This window comes from Phycodurus eques, chromosome 14, assembly GCF_024500275.1.
Source record: "Phycodurus eques isolate BA_2022a chromosome 14, UOR_Pequ_1.1, whole genome shotgun sequence".
In the NCBI taxonomy this organism is placed as follows: domain Eukaryota; kingdom Metazoa; phylum Chordata; class Actinopteri; order Syngnathiformes; family Syngnathidae; genus Phycodurus; species Phycodurus eques.
Genome location: NC_084538.1, coordinates 22,181,998 through 22,201,697, shown reverse-complemented (window position 1 = coordinate 22,201,697; position 19,700 = coordinate 22,181,998). Strand labels below are relative to the sequence as shown.

General features: G+C 42.8%; 1 protein-coding gene across 5 annotated transcripts in view; it reads left to right on the top strand.

Annotated features, from left to right (window-relative positions):
• Window positions 1-19,700, top strand: part of nrxn3a (neurexin 3a) — a 199,470-nt gene that overhangs the window by 90,128 nt on the left and 89,642 nt on the right. The window lies entirely within an intron of this gene.

Below are 19,700 nucleotides of genomic sequence, written 5' to 3'. Positions count from 1 at the left end.
TCATCTCTGTACTTGTTCTTCACTGTTGTGTGCATTCATTTTTATGTTGTAAGGAACTACTTGCCTTCAGTATAGTTCTGGCAATTATTCCTCTGTCTACCTAGTTTTACTTGACATATTAATCAAGCATCAATATTTTCAGACTTCTGCCCAGAGTCCCAACAGTCATTTTTTTATTTTTAAATGGTTCCCAAGTCCAGTGTCAGGAAAGTTTATTTTCGATGCAAACTACCTCAAAGTTCAGTTCACCATTCCAAAAATGAACTAGTTCATTTCATAATTCACAATTTTAAACTAAGTTCACCGTTCCAAAAACTAGTTCATAGTTTTTTTTTTTTCAATGTTGCTCTCAAAATACTGGGCTTTAATTTCTTCATTGTTGCCACCCATTCAGTCCACACTAATACTGAAGCCAGCAACAGCTTTCACCCTACAGTCTCAAAAACATGAGCCAAAACGTGTTGCTTGAATATATATATTTTTTTTAAAATGAGGAATTAAAACAAAAACAGGACTTTTCTCCTTAATGTGCACACAAAAGCACACAACACAGTATGACAGGAACGATGGTCAAAGCACATTGCTAACTGGATTCATTGCAGCTCTGGCTGACTATATTAACAAAATATTTTATCTCATCTATTCTTATATTACAAAACAAAATACATTCCATATTATGACACTGTGATCACACTGTGTTTGAACAAGAGGATTCTGATACTAATAATAATGTTATAGTTATAGTAATCAGTTTTTACAATGATGTACTGCATTACAAAACAACCAAAGAACACATTCACTCCCATTTACGCACTGTCAACCGCCATTCAATGTAAACCTGACTGGCGGTTGCCAAATTCATCCCCGACATATGAAGGCTCGTATATAATGTGTCCAGTGCGTACTTTTGTACTTTTACGTAAGTAAATGAGTGACTTGAGTAATCTTACTTATACCATTTTCTTTTTTTTTTTTTTTTTTGCACAAAGACTTTTGACATTTCTGTATACGTATCTATTCATATATATATATATATATATATATATATTTATATATATATATATATATATACATACACACACACACACCCCCATACAGTTCATAAATACCTGACACAAAAAAATGTGTCAGGTATTTTTTAGTACATGCTATACTTCTCACAAATTTCAAAGCTATCTTATCCCTCACCTATGCAAAAGCTGTAAACCTGTAATTGAAAAGTTGAAGGAATTAATGTAATAACGCTAATACGGGGAGATGAAAAAGGATTTGTCAAATTCAAATTAGCTGGATACAAAATTGCTTCAGCAGGATGTCAACTATGCAGCGGCAGTCTGCTTTCAGAACGTTTTGGTGTCGTGACCTGCAGCACTGACAAAAGCAAATCATTTCCACGACTGGGTAGAGAGAGAGAGACACAGAGACTCTGGGGGCTCAAACATTGATTGTCTAGTAATGTATTCATCCTCTCTTTTACGCAGTACTGTTGCCATAACAATAACAACACTTACAGTATAACCACAAAAAAATATATTCAGTAAAAGTCAAATAGACTGACTGGTTTAATGATGTGGCTCCTATGCGTAGAGATTAACTATATATATATATATATGAATTGTAGTTGCAGGTAGGTGCAGCTGGGTATACACTGTTTGTATAGTATATGGGTCGTTTTCTTTTAACTTGATCAATAATGGTAAAGACATGGCACACTGAATGTCCTTTTGAAAATCAATAAATTTTTACTGATATGAGTATTTGAATCATTGACAGGAGTTATAGTTATACAGTAGTTATCCATCAAAAATGTGTAATTGTCAAACTTTTAATACCAAAATGTCTTTACCTTTAGGTGTCCGAAATGAAGTTGCATGATTTGCAACATGTTTTCTGAAGATGCTAATTACACTTTGGGATACATAGAACTTTTCTTCTATTGCTTAATATTCCTTTTCCATGAAAACTAACACAAATGCATTTTAGTGTCTTCTGGGTCACCTTTTTTTAAAATTATTTTCCAAAGGTTCGTTCTTTGTCACTCAAGCTGTCTTTACCGTTAATGCCACCGGAGAGAGCCTCATTACGTTGTTGCAATACAGCAGAGGGATCTGTGAGCTGAAGTGCCAGGATGAGATAGTAATTTTGCATTCACACAATAACATACAGTAAAATAAAATATGTTATTTCCGAGATATGAATGAATGTATGCAGTATATGAATTTGTGAAAATGTCAGACCTATTGCATGTCTTTACTGTTACAATTGGGATAAAGACAAGAGTGTAATGGGTTTAATGAATAGGTAGAATCATTTATACACTTGTATCCGCAGAGTTTGAAGGGCAACACGTCTTAACCGTTATGCACTTTTATCTTTACTGTTGTAAAATGAAATGTATTTTAATGGGTCGCCACTATTTGCTCTGTCACGAAGGATTGCCTAAATATGAATGCCTAAAATTTTAACACATTAATAACTTAAATAGGACTTTAAGCATGGCTGTTTCAGCGTGGGAGACGTAACTATATAAAACCAAGGCAGCATAATGCCAGCTGACTTTGGGCAAAAGGGAGGGTACACCCTAAACTGGTCCCGAGCCAAGTTTAGGGCACATATAGACAAACAACCGTTTACACTCAGATTCATGTCTACTGACAATTTAGAGTCATCAGTTAACCTACCAAGCAATGTGGGAGGAAACCCGAGTACCTGGAGAAAACCCTTGCACGGGGGAGGACATGCAAACGCCACATAGGAAGGCTGGACCCCGGATTTGAACCCATGACCAATGAACTGTGAGGCGGATGTGCTAAATAGTCACCACCAGTCACCATAAGACATGCTACAGCAATCTACATAGAACTGATACATTTGTATGTTTTCTTGTATTATCCGCATCCTGTATATGAGGGGTCTTCTTCTTTTCCTTTCGGCTTGTCTCGTTAGGGGTCGCCACAGCGCGTCATCCTTTTCCATGTAAGTCTATCTCCTGCATCCTCCTCTCGAACACCAACTGTCATCATGTCTTCCCTCATGACTTCCATCAACCTTCTCTTTGGTCTTCCTCTCGCTCTCTTGCCTGGCAGCTCCATCCTCAGCATCCTTCTACCAATATACTCACTATTTCTCATTTGGACGTGTCCAAACCATTGAAGTCTGCTCTCTCTAACTTTGTCTCCAAAACATCGAACCTTGGCTGTCCCTCTGATGAGCTCATTTCTAATTTTATCCAACCTGGTCACTCCGAGAGCGAACCTCAACATCTTCATTTCCGCCACCTCCAGCTCTGCTTCCTGTTGTCTCTTCAGTGCCACTGTCTCTAATCCGTACATCATGGCTGGCCTCACCACTGTTTTATCAACTTTGCCCTTCATCCTAGCAGAGAGTCTTCTGTCACATAACACACCTGACAGCTTCCTCCACCCGTTCCAACCTGCTTGGACCCGTTTCTTCACTTCCTGACCACACTCACCATTGCTCTGGACGGTTGACCCCAAGTATTTAAAGTCCTCCACCCTTGCTATCTCTTCTCCCTGTAGCCTCATTCTTCCCCCACCACCCCTCTCATTCATGCATGTATATTCTGTTTTACTTCGGCTAATCTTCATTCCTCTTCTTTCCAGTGCATGCCTCCATCTTTCTAACTGTTCCTCCAGCTGCTCCCTTCTTTCACAGCAGATCACAATGTCATCTGCAAACATCATGGTCCACGGGGATTCCAGTCTAACCTCATCTGTCAGCCTATCCATCACCACTGCAAAAAGGAAGGGGCTCAGGGCTGATCCCTGATGCAGTCCCACGTCCACCTTAAATTCTTCTGTCACACCTACAGAACACCTCACCGCTGTTCTGCCGCCCTCGTACATGTCCTGTATTATTCTAACATACTTCTCTGCCACTCCAGACTTCCGCATGCAGTACCACAGTTCCTCTCTTGGTACTGTATCATCTGCTTTCTCTAAATCTTCAAAGACACAATGTAGCTCCTTCTGACCTCTGTACTTTTCCATCAACATCCTCAAGGCAAATAATGCATCTGTGGTACTCTTTCTAGGCATGAAACCATACTGTTGCTCGCAAATACTCACTTCTGTCCTGAGCCTAGCCTCCACTACTCTTTCCCATAACTTCATTGTGTGGCTCATCAACTTTATTCCTCGATAGTTGCCACAGCTCAGCACATCACCTTTGTTCTTAAAAATGGGCACCAGTACGCTTTTCCTCCATTCCTCAGGCATCTTCTCACCCGCTAGAATTCTATTGAACAAGCTGGTCAAAAACTCCACAGCCACCTCTCCTAGATGCTTCCATACCTCCACAGGAATGTCATCAGGACCAACTGCCTTTCCATTTTTCATTCTCTTTAATGCCTTTCTAACTTCCCCCTTACTAATCATTGCTACTTCCTGGTCTACCACACTTGCTTCTTCTACTCTCCCTTCTCTATCATGCTCCTCATTCATCAACTCCTCGAAGTATTCTTTCCATCGAGCTAGCACACTACTGGCATCAGTCAACATATTTCCATCTCTATCCTTAATCACCCTAACCTGCTGCACATCCTTCCCATCTCTATCCCTCTGTCTGGCCAGCCTGTATAGATCCTTTTCTCCTTCTTTAGTGTCCAACCTGCCATACATGTCATCATATGCCTCTTGTTTTGCCTTTGCCACCTCTACCTTTGCCCTGTGTCGCATCTCAATGTATTCCTTTCGCCTCTCCTCGGTCCTCTCAGTGTCCCACTTCTTCTTAGCTAACCTTTTTCCTTGTATGATTTCCTGTACTGTGAGGTTCCACCACCAAGTCTCCTTCTCTCATTTCCTGCCAGAAGATACACGAAGTGCTCTCCTGCCTGCCTCTCTGATCACCTTGGCTGCAGTGGTTTGGGCTTCTGCAAGCTCCTCTTGTCCACCCAGAGCCTGTCTCACCTCTTCCCGAAAAGCTGCAGAACACTCGTCCTGTCTCAGCTTCCACCACATCGTTCTTTGCTCTGCCTTTGTCTTCCTAATCTTCCTCCCCACCACCAGAGTTATCTTACACACCACCATCGTATGCTGTCTAGCCACACTCTCGCGTACCACTACCTTACAGTTGGTAACAGATTACATCATCTGCACAAGATGTAATCCACCTGCGTCCTTCTACCTCCACTCTGCCTCTTCTGGAAAAATGTGTTCACTACAGCCATTTGCATCCTTGTTGCAAAGTCTACCACCATCTGTCCCTCCAAGTTCCTTTCCTGGATGCCGTACTTACCCATCACTTCTTCTTCACTTCTTCATCACCCCTATTACCTTCACCAACATGTCCATTACAATCTGCACCAATTACGACTCTCTCTCAGAACTACATCTTCTAGCTCCTTCCAGAATTTCTCTTTCACCTCTAGGTCACATCCTACCTGTGGGGCATAGCCACTAATCACATTACACATAACACCCTTAATTTAAAATTTCAGCCTCATCACTCGATTTGATACTCTTTTCACCTCCAAGACATTCTTAGCCAACTCTTCTTTTAAAATAACCCAGACTCCATTTCTCTTCCCATCTACACCATGGTAAAATAATTTAAACCCTGCCCTTCAACTTCTAGCCTTACTGCCTTTCCACCTGGTCTCCTGGACACACAATATATCAACCTTTCTCCTAATCATCAGGTCAAACAACTCCCGAGATTTTCCTGTCATAGTCCCAACATTCAAAGTGCCCACATTCAGTTCTAGGCTCTGTGTTTTCCTCTTCTCTTTCTGCCGAAGAACCCGCTTTCCACCTCTTCTTCTTCTTTGACTTCGACCCACAGTAGCTGAATTTCCAACGGCGCCCCGCAAGTTGACGGCGCCGGTGGCGGACGTTGTTAACCCGGGCCACGACCGATCCGGTATGGAATTCTTTGGATGAACGCTCATATTTGTTTGGCAAGGTTTTAAGCCGGATTCCCTTCCTGACGCAACCCTCTGCATTTATCCGGGCTTGGGACCGGCCTACAGTTTGCACTGACTTGTGCCCCCCATAGGGCTGCATTTCCTGTATATCAGGGGTATTCAACTAAAATTTAAAAAGATCCAGATTAAGAAAATGTCTTGAAGCAAGGGTCTGGAAAATCATCTAGTGTCTCTTTATTGTGATCTACTGCATATTTAAGTAGCCTCCCTAGTCATTGTACCTACATCTGCTTGTAATCTATACCTCAGTCAAATCCAAAAACCTTGTGGCATTTATTACTGTCAAGTAACACAGAACTAAACAAATATTATTACTGCTGATGTGTACAGTGGTGCGCACAAGTTTACTTACCCTGGCAGAATTGGTGAATAATAATAATAATAGTAACAATAAAAATAATTATTGTTATAATTATTATTATTATTTGGCGGCACGGTGGCGAATGGTTAGTACATCTGCCTCACAGTTCTGAGGACCGGGATTCAAATCCTGGCCCCGCCTGTGTGAAGTTTGAATGTTCTTCCTGTGCCTGCGTGGGTTTTCACTCCGGTTTCCTCCCACATCCCAAAAACATGCATGGTAGGTTAATTGACAATGTCTCAGTATCTCAAACACTAACCTTGTGTCTCATCGGTGGGTAGGTTAAGGAATCAACGTTTTATATCGTTTGGTTCCATTACTTTTGTGTGAAGTTACTTTTCGTGCCAAAATGCTGAGTTCGGGTGGGTACCCTTCAAAATTAAAGGCTACATGCTTAAAACAGGAAGTCAAGTGAAAACTTGCACATATAAACTTTTTGATGAGATAAAACAGTCGAAAATAACTATTTTATCAATGCTGTATCTAACTTTTAGCTGAAGCAATAATGAATTCATATTAAGTCAGTTGATTTAGTTCCAAACACAATGCATTTTAGTTCATAAATTTGATATTGATTTTTAGTTTATACAGCAGGATGTGCAGAAAATGGATGATTTGGACACCGTTTATTTAAACCATGCAAACTTTTTTGACTCAGCCCCCCTAAAAGAATTGGATTCCAAAATCGTTTGGAACCGGAATCGCTCAAATTCAAACCGACCAATCCTAATTAAAATATATTGAAAAGCAAAGGCAGCGGCGAGATCGGCTGCCGCCCCGGCGGCATGGTCCACCGCTGACTGATTCGGTCCCCCTAAGGAACGGTGGTCCGAGCCGAAGTGGGTGGGTACGTCTTCCTCGGCGAGGCCAAAGGAGACGAACATTGGCTTGAGGCTGCCGTGCGGTGACAGTCTGATGGTCCAATCCAGTCAGTCACAGGGTTGGGGAGGTTGGGGGGGGAATAAAAAACCTCCCGTTCACAAATAAATATTTGCAATGTACAGTCTGTTTTTTTTTTCTTTTTTTTTTCATGCAAACACATTTAGAGATACTAAATACTTTACACTGCTGTATTTAAAAAATGACTAAGAGCTGTCCATGAAGTCATTTATTTTTTATTTTTTTTATTTTATTAAACCTTATCCAGTTAAGGTATTTGCAATGCCAACCTGGCTGCAGACAGCAGAGTAAAAGAAAGCAAAGTAGAAGCAAACACATATGCAAACTGTAAAATGGGATTTAGTAACTTTAAATATTATATTACATCATAGTACATGGTGAATAAAAGGTACATAAAACGCATGTGAGTGGATATTCTCTAAAGCTGTAGAAAAAATGTAATTGCCAGAATGCCAAGACTTTAGAAAAACTTGTCTTTTTTAATAAATAAATATATAAACAAATGTAGAAGCCTGCAGATTACTATAGATGTGATTTATTGTTCATTTTCCAGCTGAGAAATCACATCTATAGTCATCTGCAAGCTTCTGTTGCACACTTTATTTAGGTATGTCATCTCAATAAAATTGATTGAAATGTACCTGAATATAATAAAACTCCCTACTTCAAAGACTGTCTTGCAGCCTGTTTGGCATTGCAAATCTGAATCAGTTCTTAATTCCCTCATCTGGATAAAGTTTTCAAAAATATTTCAAATTTAGATCAACATATAAAATCAGACATTGAAAGCTTGAAATACCATCATTTTGATTTAGATCCAGTAGGTTTTAGTAATGAGGAAAATCAGCCTCATTTGCTTAATCTACATTGAATTAATCAGTGCGATGGAAACAGAAACCACATGGGCCACAGGAACCTTTTGCGACCAGGAACTCCTGCTACCAGGTACTCAAAGTTCCTGGGCTGGTTGGTGAAAAAGCCCCTTATGTTCATTTGTAATAAATATCGTAGAAGTGAATGCATTTTTTACACCGCTCATCCTCATCAGGGGGATCTAAAGCTGAACACCCTGGACTGACTGCCAGTCAATCGCAGGGCACCTTATACACGAACAACCAGTCACACTCACATTCAGATAAATGGGCAATTTTAGTCTTCAGTTAAGTAACAGAATTGTTGTTGGACTGGAAACCGAAATACCTGGAGTAAACCCATGCTAGCATGAGGACAACATGCAATTTGGCACAGAGAGGTAATCGCCGAGAACCTTATCATTGTGAAGCACAAATGCTCAACACATATTCCACCATGATGCCCGTATAGTGCTTTTTTTATTGTGAAGTGTGGATAGTGGGTCCTATTTTTTTCAGAAATTTTCATCAACTTTTCATTTTCACTTACATGCACAGCATGTCTCCCATCTGAAGCAGAGCAGTGTTCCCATTGCAGCCCTGCAGGCAAACATCTTCAAGGATAGACTAGCATGGTTTCTCTTGCATACTAAAAAAAGTATTTTTCCCGTCTCAATGGGGTGCACATGGTAGGGGAGGCAGGTGGGAAATGAAATGCAGTTAGCGTCCCATCCCAAAGGGATACCATTGCACCATGATAAAAGGACTGATGATGCAGTTCAAATAGGAAGGGGTTTTGAGAAAAATAGTCATTTTTTCATTCTTCCGAATTGTGACGTTCACATAATGCAGGTATTTTGATTTAATAAAATTGCTACCAGTTCTGTAATGTAATGGAGTACAAACTCCTTGTTTTTACTGTCATAGTATTTTCACCGACTATCTGTAGGGGAGACCGGGGACAGTTGTAACATCTTTGACGTCTGTCTCTAACATTGAGCTTTTTTAACCTAATGTGTTCAAACTGCTATACTAACTAGCTACAAATGTCTGCTAATAAATGACATAGAAAATGCCTCAGCAACACAAACAGAAAATGCACGGCTTAATATCAAACACAAGAAGTGAAATGCACTCATTGTACTGAAAACGCTCCAGACACTTATTTTCATGCTCTTTGGATTTGTACAACCGTCCAGCACTTCTGGTCACTAATTACACAGAATCTTTCCTCAGTTTTGAACTGCAGGATTCTGATTTATCCTAATCTTTGTCTGCTGGGTGATTTGAAAGGTAAAGATCTTCCAAATAAACATGCTCAACCAATACTTGTAATTCTCGCAATCGTTAAAAGAGCTGGAAAGATTAACAAGCTATCAACATTAACCAATGGGAAAATCTTGTCATAGAGTATATAACACTAGAAAATATCTCTGCCAAACGTAATAAGCAAATGGATAACTTTAAGAAAAGTTGGCTTGCAGTTTAAACTGTGCTCACAGTTCTGAGGACCTGGGTTCCTGTGTGGAGTTTTGTTCTCCCCGTGCCTGTGTGGGTTTTCTCCAAGCACTCCGGTTTCCTCCCACATCCCAAAAACATGCGTGGTAGGTTGATTGAAGACTCTAAATTGCCTGTAGGTGTGAATGTGAGTGCGAATGGTTGTTTCTTTCTATGTCCCCTGCGATTGGCTGGCAACCAATTCAGGGTGTACCCCGCCTCCTGCCCGATGATAGCTGGGATAAGCTCTAGCACGCCCGCGACCCTTGTGAGGATAAGCGGCTCAGAAAATGGATGGATGGATGGTCTCCTTTCATTAAAATGGTGAACCTTGAAGCTTGATTCTGTTTGCCTGGGAAAGAATGCCATGCAGAAATGTAATGTAATGTGACCAAACCATAATATCTTCTAATTTTAAACCCCTCACTGTGCACGCCACTATGACCATTTTTGGGTGGCGGCTGGCTCCTGCGTTGGGCCCTGTTGGAGGCTGGGGCCTCCATGCTCTCCGGGGTTGGTGGGAGTGGTGGAGGCAGTGGCGGTGGTGGGGCACGCTTGGCGTGGGGTGGGGGTGGATTAGGCGTGGGGGGCGGTGGTCCGGTGGTACTAGACTGGCCTGCCTGCAGTCCAGACCTGTCTCCCATTGGAAGTGTGTGGCGCATTATGAAGCGTAAAATACGATAACGGAGACCCTGGACTGTTGAACAGCTGAAGCTGTACATCAAGGAAGAATGGGAAATAATTCCACCTACAAAGCTTCAACAATTAGTGTCCTCAGTTCCCAAACGTTTATTGTTGTTAAAAGAAAAGGTGATGTAACACAGTGGTAAACATGACCCTGTACCAGCTTTTTTTAAACTTGTTGCAGCCATAAAATTCGAAGTTAATGATTATTTGCTAAAAACAATAAAGTTTATCAGTTTGAACATTAAAAATCTTCTTTGTAATGTATTCAATTAAATATAGGTTGAACATGATTTGCAAATCATTGTATTCTGTTTTTATTTATGTTTAACACAACGTCCCAACTTCATTGGAATTGGGGTTGTAACTGCTGTATATCTGCTATATAATCACTTCGAAATGGCAGATGTGACTTCTAAAGGGGTTCTAGAATTATAAAAAAAAAATCTTATCAACTTTATCCTCTGACCTTGAAGCATCTTTTTCACCATTTGAATTTTTCAGATTTTGTGGGCGGGTTAACGAGGCTGGGGTGTATACTTTCTAGCACGAGTTCCCTCCCCCACTATATAAGGACAAAGTGACGTCGTTTTGTTTGGCTATGCTGCTCAGTTGTGAATTTGCTGTGCTTAGCGTCCATAACAAGGCCCATTTACCACTTCAGCGTGCAGTTAACAAGCTAACGATGGCTACATCCTGAAAATGCATCTTTCGCTGGATGCCTCAATTTACAGAACAGCTCGCTAATGTTATTGAAGCTACCCATTAAATGAGGAACTATAAAAGTGATCGATTGACTTTTTGAAGACACACAGATTGCGAGCTGAACATCAACACTACCACCCGACTTTGCAGTGCACATTTTACGACGAATAGTTTTGTAAACCTTAACTGGAGACAACATGGCTTCATGGGTAACTTGATACTGGTGAATAAAAAAAGCGATGGATTGACTTTTTGAAGACACGCAGATGGCGAGCTAAACATCAACAACATGACCCGATTCTGCAGTGCGCATTTTACAACAGATAGTTTTGTAAACTTTCACCAGAGACAACATGACTTTGTGGGTAACTTGATACTAGTGTTCTGCTGGACCTCCTGCGGCTACTCGAACCGCTCCCGAGCTGGCAAAGGTCATGCCTCGCTATGCGATGCAGAAACTGTAGCCTAAATAATACAAAACACACTTCAGATGGCCAATTGCATGCTAGAATGGAAGAATTGGAACAAGCTATTATGAAGAAGGAAATGACAATTACGCTGAATGGCCATGGCATGGAATAAGGACGCCTGGTGTTTATATAGTGGGGGAGGGGCGACTCATGCTAGAAAGTATATGCCCCATCCTGCTTTCATCTCAGGTCTAGTTTTTAGCCCCACCCAAAAAATCCAGCCAGTTGAGATGGTGAAAAAGAGTTTAAAGAAATATCTCAACAATTCAGTCCTACTAAATATTGTTCACTGTCGTGACACATTTTCAGCATTTAATATATTAAATGTACTTTAAAAAAAAAAAACACACACACACACACACGGTTTACCTGGTACTTTAAGTGAAGAGACTAAAAAGTTTAATGCCATTTTTGAGTACCTTACAAGATGTCAGAGTACCTTTGGGAACTGTGTGTTTGATCTGGTTTAGCAAAATACCCTGCGTGTGATAATAGAAACCCACTTTTTAGAAACTAAAACTAGAAACTAAAACTAGAAAATTTTTAGAAACTAAAACTAAAACTAAACTGTTCCAGGAAATCCTCGCCAAAGTATTGCAGCCTCTCCTAGCCGTACCACGGCCCACCGCCAGACAGAGCCTGCCCTGAGGCACACCCGTAATGCAAAAAACGGTGGGCCGTGGTACCGCTAGGAGAGGCTGCAATACTTTGGAAATGATTTCCTGGAACAGGCAGGCTTAAATTACCGGTGGTGATGAGGCTGATTGGAGACAGGTGCTGAAAACAGAAAGGGGAGGGGGGAGCGAGAGGACGCAACGAGCCATCCAGGCTACTATAATGGAACTGCAAGGCTGTATATGACAGTACCCTCCTCTCAACGGACGCCTCCTGGCGTCCTGCCAGGGTTCCCCGGGTGAGGCGCGTAGAAGTCGTCCAAAAGGATATGATCGAGTATAAGCTTCCAGGAAATCCAAGACTGCTTCTCTGGCCTGTACCCTTCCCAGTCGAACCAGGCACTGGAACCCCCTCCCCGAGGCCTCACGTCGAGAATGCGCAACACCGTGAAGGCCGGATGGTCCTCAATAATCCAGGGTTGGGGGGTTCGGCCGGAGGGCTTAGGGCGCAGGTGTGGAGACAGGCTTGAGCAACGAGACGTGGAATGTGGGATGAATCTTTAGAGACTGTGGCAGTTATGACTGGACATAAGTGGGATTAATGATTTTGGTGATGGGAAAAGGACCAATGAAGCATGGAGCGAGTTTACGGGACTCTGTTTGAAGGGGAAGGTTGTGGGAAGAAAGCCAGACGGATTGACCCACCTTGTATTCGGGCGTCGGGGAGCGATGACAGTTCAGCACTGCCCGGTCGTTCTTCCAAACCGTCTGGACTCTCTGGAGGTGATCTTGAACAGAGGGGACTGCCACCGCCTGCTCCTGTATGTCGAACAGTGGAGGTTGCAAACCATAGCAAGCCATGAATGGGGACATTCCGGTAGCAGAGCTGGTGAGGGAATTATGAGCGTATTCAATCCATGGGAGGAAGGAACTCCATGAGGAAAGGTTGCGGGCGGCCACACAGCGGAGTGCCGATTCCAGGGTTTGGTTGGCCCGCCCTTGGTCTGGTTGGCCCTTGGTCTGGAGGTGATACCCCGAGGATAAACTGCCTGCTGCCCCCACCGCCTTGCAGAATTCCTTCCAGACCCGAGAGGAAAACTGGGGACCTTGATCAGAGACTATGTCGATGGGGATACCATGTCGATGGGGATACCATGGAGTTTGGGGAGGGGCACATAATGGACACACTTGGAAGAATGATCGATGATTGTGAGAATAACTGTGTTACCTTCAAAGGGGGGCTGGCCGGTGACGAAGTCCACAGCGATGTGAGACCAAGGGCAGCTGGGAACTGGCAAGGGGTGCAGCAGGCCAGCTGGAGGTCGATGAGAAGACTTCCCTCGGGCGCAGACGGGGCAGGCTTGAATGAACTCTCGGGTGTCTTTGATGAGGCTGGGCCACCAGAAGTGCTGTTGAATGAACTGGGTAGTACGGCTAATGCCAGGGTGACAAGTTAATTTAGAGTTGTGGCCCCACTGCAAGACTTCCGAACGTGCTGAATCCGGGACGAACAGGCGGTCAGGAGGCCCAGTCTTGGGATCAGGTTGGGTCTTTTGGGCCTCCTTGACCACCTACTCGATCTCGTTTCTCCAAGGAAACGTTGCAGCTCTTTGCGGGTCGCGGGGATGGGCCAGTCGATGATGCTTGCATTTTGGCGGGCTCCGGTTGTAGTTGTCCTTTTGCAATGATGTCACCGAGGACAGGTGAAATTCACATTTTCCAGTTTGACGTATATGTTCTCGAGGAGGCACTGGAGGACTTGGCGTACATGGATGCGGTGTTCTCCGGGGGAGCGGGAGAAAATGAGAATGTCATCGAGTTTTACAAACACGAACCGATGTCAGTAATTAAAGTTTGGAAAACCGCTGGGGCGTTGGTTAAACCGAATGGCATGACCATATACCCAAAGTGTCCGAGAGGGGTATTGAAGGTGGCCTTCCATTCGTTTCCCTCTCGGATACGGATGAGGTGGTAGGCGTTACGGAGGTCCAGTTTGGTAAAGATTTGGGCTTCGCAGAGGGGTTCAAAGGACGGGTCGATCAGGGGTGGTGGTGACTTATTTTTAATTGTAATGTCATTGAGTCCTTGGTAGTCATTGCATGGGCGGAGAGTGGTGTCTTTTTTCTCTACGAAGAAAAATCCAGCCCCGACCGGCGACGAGGAGGGACGTATGAGGCCAGCAGCCAAGGAGTTGCGGATGTAATCCTCCATAGCCTTTTTTTCGGGACGGGAGAGACTGTAGAGTCGGCTCGTGGGAAGTGGAGCTCCCGGCAAGAGGTCTATGGTGCAATCATACGGGCGGTACGGGGGTAGAGAGATGGCCAAGTCCTTGCGGAATACTGGGGAGAGGTCATGATATTCTTCTGGAACTTGGGAGAGGTCCAGTGGGGCAGCAGAGGGTGGTGGGTCTTCTGAGGGTGGAACGGCAGAAAGCAGACAGTGGGAAAGGAAATGAGGACTCCCATCCGGTAATGGGTAAACGAGTCCAGTCTATGGCGGGGTTGTGGAGTTGGAGCCAGGGAATATCAAGAACTAAGGGGTCTCAGGGAAAGGAATGACAAAAAGGGAAATGTTTTTGCGGTGATTGCCTGAAATAAGGAGTGTGATGGGCACTGTTTGATGGGTGACCAGGGAAATTACTCGGCCATCGAGGGCTGTGACTTTTTTGGGGGATGGAAATGGTTGGAAAGGGATTTGGAGCTGGTGAATTATTTCTTCATGACTAAAATTATCATTAGCACCGGAATCAATAAGGGCAGTGATGGGGGTGTTATGAGCAGAAATGATAATGCAAGCGGGAACGGTCATGCGCGAGGGAGACCTTGAGGGAACGGAGGTTAGGCTCACCGCGACGCTTTCGGGACGTGGTGAGCCTGGTCTTTCTGGTCGGAGGGGGCACGAGGAAATAAAGTAACCGGATTGACCGCAGTAGATGCACAGCCGCTGGAGGACACGACGCTGATGTTCTTGTGGATCTAAACGTGTTTGACCAATTTGTATGGATTCATCGGATGCAACGGGGAGTGATGAAAGTGTGGAAGATGGTGCAGAAGGCGGGTGAGGAGCTGACTGCGTGGTGCTCAGTGTGGGAGAGTGTTTACGTGAGCAAAGCCCTCTCTCGCGGTCTGTTATCCAGACGAATGGAGAGGGTGATTAGAGCCTCAAGAGAGGAGGGCTCGTCAGAGGGTTCGGAGAGACCGTTTGAAAAGATTCCCCAAAGGGCTGCGTCATCCCACCCGCATTCACCAGCAAGGATACGGAAGTCGAAGGAATATTCCGCGACGGATTTTGCGCCCTGAGTGAGCGTGAGGAGACTACGGGTGGCTTCTTTGCCCTGAACGGGTGACCAAAAACCTTACGGAGTTCGGCAGAAAAGGAATCGAACGAAAGAAGGACCGGGGAGGAGTTGTGCCATAATGAAGTGGACCATTTTGTTGCTTTGCCGCGGAGGAGGTTAGTTACATATGCTACTTTGGGTTCGGGAGGAGTACTTACAGGGGGTTGAATGGATTGCATCTGTTGGGAAAAGTGGGAGACATGTTGCGAAAGGGAGTGGAGCGTTTTAGTGATTTCTTGCAGCTTTTTGTCCTGTCGTCCAATGTGGGCGCCTTGGAGGGTTACTGCATTCTTCAGAGCCTCCGGAGTTACTGGGTCCATAGTGGCCTAAGTATTCTGTCACGTGTGGGGAGTAGCTGGACCTAAGAGCAGGCGGAGGAAGATGTAAAATGTTGAACAGCTTATTGAGCAAAGGTTATGAAGGTGGTCCTGGATGTGTTGGCAGGCAGCGGGGTGGACAGCTGACAGGCAGTGGACAGAGCAGGCGGTGGCATGAATGACATGGTTCAGGAACACAGGGGAGCACTGGGAACGAGGAGACACAAGAGTTAACAAGGGAACGAGGAGTTACGTGGCTTACTTGAGTACGGTGAACCATGGTACCGCTAGGAGAGGCTGCAATACTTTGGCAAGGATTTCCTGCAAAAAGGCATGCTTATATACACCATGCTTATATACACTGAAAACAGAGAGGGGCGGGGGGAGAGAGAGAGGACGCAAAGAGCCCTCCAGGCTAGTATAATGGAACTGCAGGACCGTATATGACACATAGTGTTATATCATTACTGCTGCTCTGAAAAAAAAAAAAAAAAAAAAATCTTCATTCTCTATATTATCTTTGACGGTCTTACTTTCGGTGCTAGACGAAAACAGTAATAAACAGTACATTTTAATGAATGAATGTTTTTTTAGCATAATACTTCAGAATCATATCAGATTTAAAAATTCAGTTTTTATCTGCAAGACACCAATAACTTTATGGGTACAAATCTATGGTTGGTTTGGGTCTTTCTGTACTGATTTTGCATGTTCTTCTTTTGCTGCATTGGGGTTCTTTCAAAGAGTTACTGATGTTGACTTGTCTGACTTCTCTGCAGGCAGTGTGGGCTCAATTCCCATTCAGTGACAATGCGAAAGTGAGTGTGAAAGGTTGTCTATCTCTCTATGTGAACTGTGATTGACTGGCTAACAGTCCATGTCTTTCGCTCATGTCAACTGCGATAGGCTCAAGCTTCCCACGACCCTGAACAGGATTAGCGGTAGAGAATTCCTCCCAGTGCTCAAAAACCTATTATTATTATTTACTGTAAATATTGGTGGCAAAACATTGCTCTGTGCTAACTTTGAAAAATAATATGAATGCTTTTAATTAATAATTGGGCCATTGGTGAGAAGAAAGCAGCCACCATTTTGTTATCAATATTTCCCATATTGAGAATAGATGGGGTGGAGGTCATGATGGTCCACCAGTGTTGATACTCTCGATTGTTTGGTAGTTGTTAGATGTTCCAGATTGTGGCAAAGGCCTATGTCTCCAAAGCAAAGCAAAGCAAAATTATTTATATAGCACATTTCATACACAAATCAAAATTATCTATATAGCACATTTCATACACAGGGTAACAATGTGCTTTACATGATTAAAAGCATTTAAAAAATAAAGAGAAAAAGAAAAAGCAGCTTAAAAACATTTATAAACAAAGACAAAATATAAAAATAAAAACAAAAACAATACACTGCAGAAGGATGATTTTAGAAGTGGAAATGTTCTACAGTGCATAAGAAGGAAATAAGAGTTTTTAACCTGGACTTAAAGACATTGACACTTGGTCTTTAATATTTTTCTCTTAAAGACAGTAAGTTAACTGAAGATAAACTAAAAGATAAAGACTCCCGATGAGACCATTTTTCAGGATTATCCTGCAGCTCTTCCGTACTTTTTTCACTTTTTCTCAAAAACTGCTTAATCTCCATAAGTACTTGTTTCTCTTCTTCCAAGGTCAATAGTAAAATCGCACATCATTGATTTTCTATAGTCATTATCTATCATTTCATCTAGTTAATGTGCAGTACATATTTTTCTCCATGACACATAATACCTTTTATTGAGAGGACTCAGTAATTGTTGGGCTGATATGGGTGGAACCTACAGCCTACAGTTCTTTGTTCCTCAGAATGTGTCTCGTGTTTCCGTGGCCAACAAAATAACCCAGTGGTTAGACCATAAAAATAACCCAGTGGTAGACCATGAGTGAGCTTCTCTGCTGGCCTAAATACAGAAGCACTGACATAAATTCTAATATTTGTTCCATGAAATTCTCACAATTTTGATTTATTTTTAGTAAGTCTTTTCACTAAAATGTAACAGTTTAGGCATAATTTTGTCATCTAAATTGTTAAACTTTTCGTCCAGTTTTCGTTGATGAAATACCATAAGATTGTAGTTAACGAAAACTCCAGTATATTTAGTTGACTAAAATAAGAAGTGTGTCAAGGGTAATATGTAAACTTTCCCTTTACTTTCTGAAAGTCATTAAGTTGACCTAGATCAGCGGTTCTCAAAGAGTAAGTAATCAGTCAAATCATCCATCCATCCATTTTCTACTCCGCTTATCCTCACAAGGGTCGCGGCCGTGCTGGAGCCTATCCCAGCTAACTTCGGGCGAGAGGCGGGGTACACTCTGAACTGGTCGCCAACCAATATAAACGAACAACCACTCACTTTCACACCTATGGACAATTTTCAATTAACCTAGCATGCATGTTTTTGGGATGTGGGAGGAAACCGGAGTACCCGGAGAAAACCCACGCAGCCACGGGGAGAGCATGCAAACTCCACACAAGGCATTACCATAGGCCACAGACACAGACCACCAGCGTGAAGTCCGTAGCCCCCAGTGATGCACAGGCTCCCGCTTGTGGTACATGAAGGAAACACTGAATTAAATGTGCACAATGTTACAGTGCTTTAAGCTTCTTTTTTAAAATCCAGTACAGTACATTTGTAAAACATCCATCCATCTGATGTCTTCTGTCAGGCATGGAGGGAAAATTTACTGAAGTACAAACAAGCTCAGCTAAAACTAATTATTTTTCCAAAATAATTTGCCTTAATAAAAATAACCCATCCATCCATTTTCTTTACCACTTATCCTCACTAGGGTCGTGGGAGGGCTGGAGCCTATCCTAGCTATCTTCAGGTGAGAGGCGGGGTACACCCTGAACTGGTCGCCAGCCAATCGCAGGGCACATATAAACAAACAACAATTCGCACTCACATTCATACCTAAGGGCAATTTAGAGTATTCAATTAACCTACCATGCATGTTTTTGGGTTGTGGGAGGAAACCGGGGTACCCCGAGAAAACCCACGCAGGCACGGAGAGAACATGCATACTCCACATAGGCGGGGTCGGGATTTGAACCCCGGTCCTCAGAACTGTGAAGCGGATGAGCAGCGTGCAATTTGCAACGCTGTAGTTTTTGGCCTGCTGTGGAGGAAACACCTCTACTAACTACTGGATCTAAGCTTATTAAATAATTTGTATTGTTTATTATTTTGCTGTGTTTTAAAAAAAAAAAAAAAAGTGGCTTACACTGTTGAACGTATTCTCACAAATGAGGTATATGAGGTAAGATGCATCTGGGTTGCGCTTGTATTGGAACTTTTTTTTTTATTTTATTGTGTTACAATGGTGATGCAATTCCTCCTAAAACTACAAATGAACTGCCATTGAAAATGAATGCGGCACCATGAAAATAAATCCCTGTTTCCCAGGCATGTTGACAGACACAGGCATGCTGACAGACACAGTGTTATTTTGTTGACACGCTTACCGTTATTTTGGTGTCAATTTTTTTTCAAAAATGAAAAGTTGCCCTGTGTTAATTGACAGACGGAACGGAAATTCAGAAAAAAAAGATGATTTCAATGAGGGTGTATTGTGTTTTTCTGAAGTGTCAGAACGAGGGAATGGGATGTCAGAGTCTGAGGCACCGAACAAAAAATAAGATAATTTTCCAAATAACTTTATAGTCTGTTTACAACTTTCACTCTTGCTGCTTATGGCTTGGTCATTTCGTAAACATGGGTGTCTTCTCCCAAAAAAATAAAATAAAAAATAAAACTCATGTGTCACATCCAAGTCACCTTGTATCTTTTATTTCACTTGCAGCAAGGGAAAGTCAATCAACTCCTCCATTGACTACAATGTTAATATTTTTTGCTCATTTTTTGGGCCAGAATCAATATTCTATAAAACTTTGTTATGCCGAAGCTAATTCAGTCAGTTTTTAACGAATCAAGAAAAAAAGCAAAGCCTTGGCGCGCTACAATCA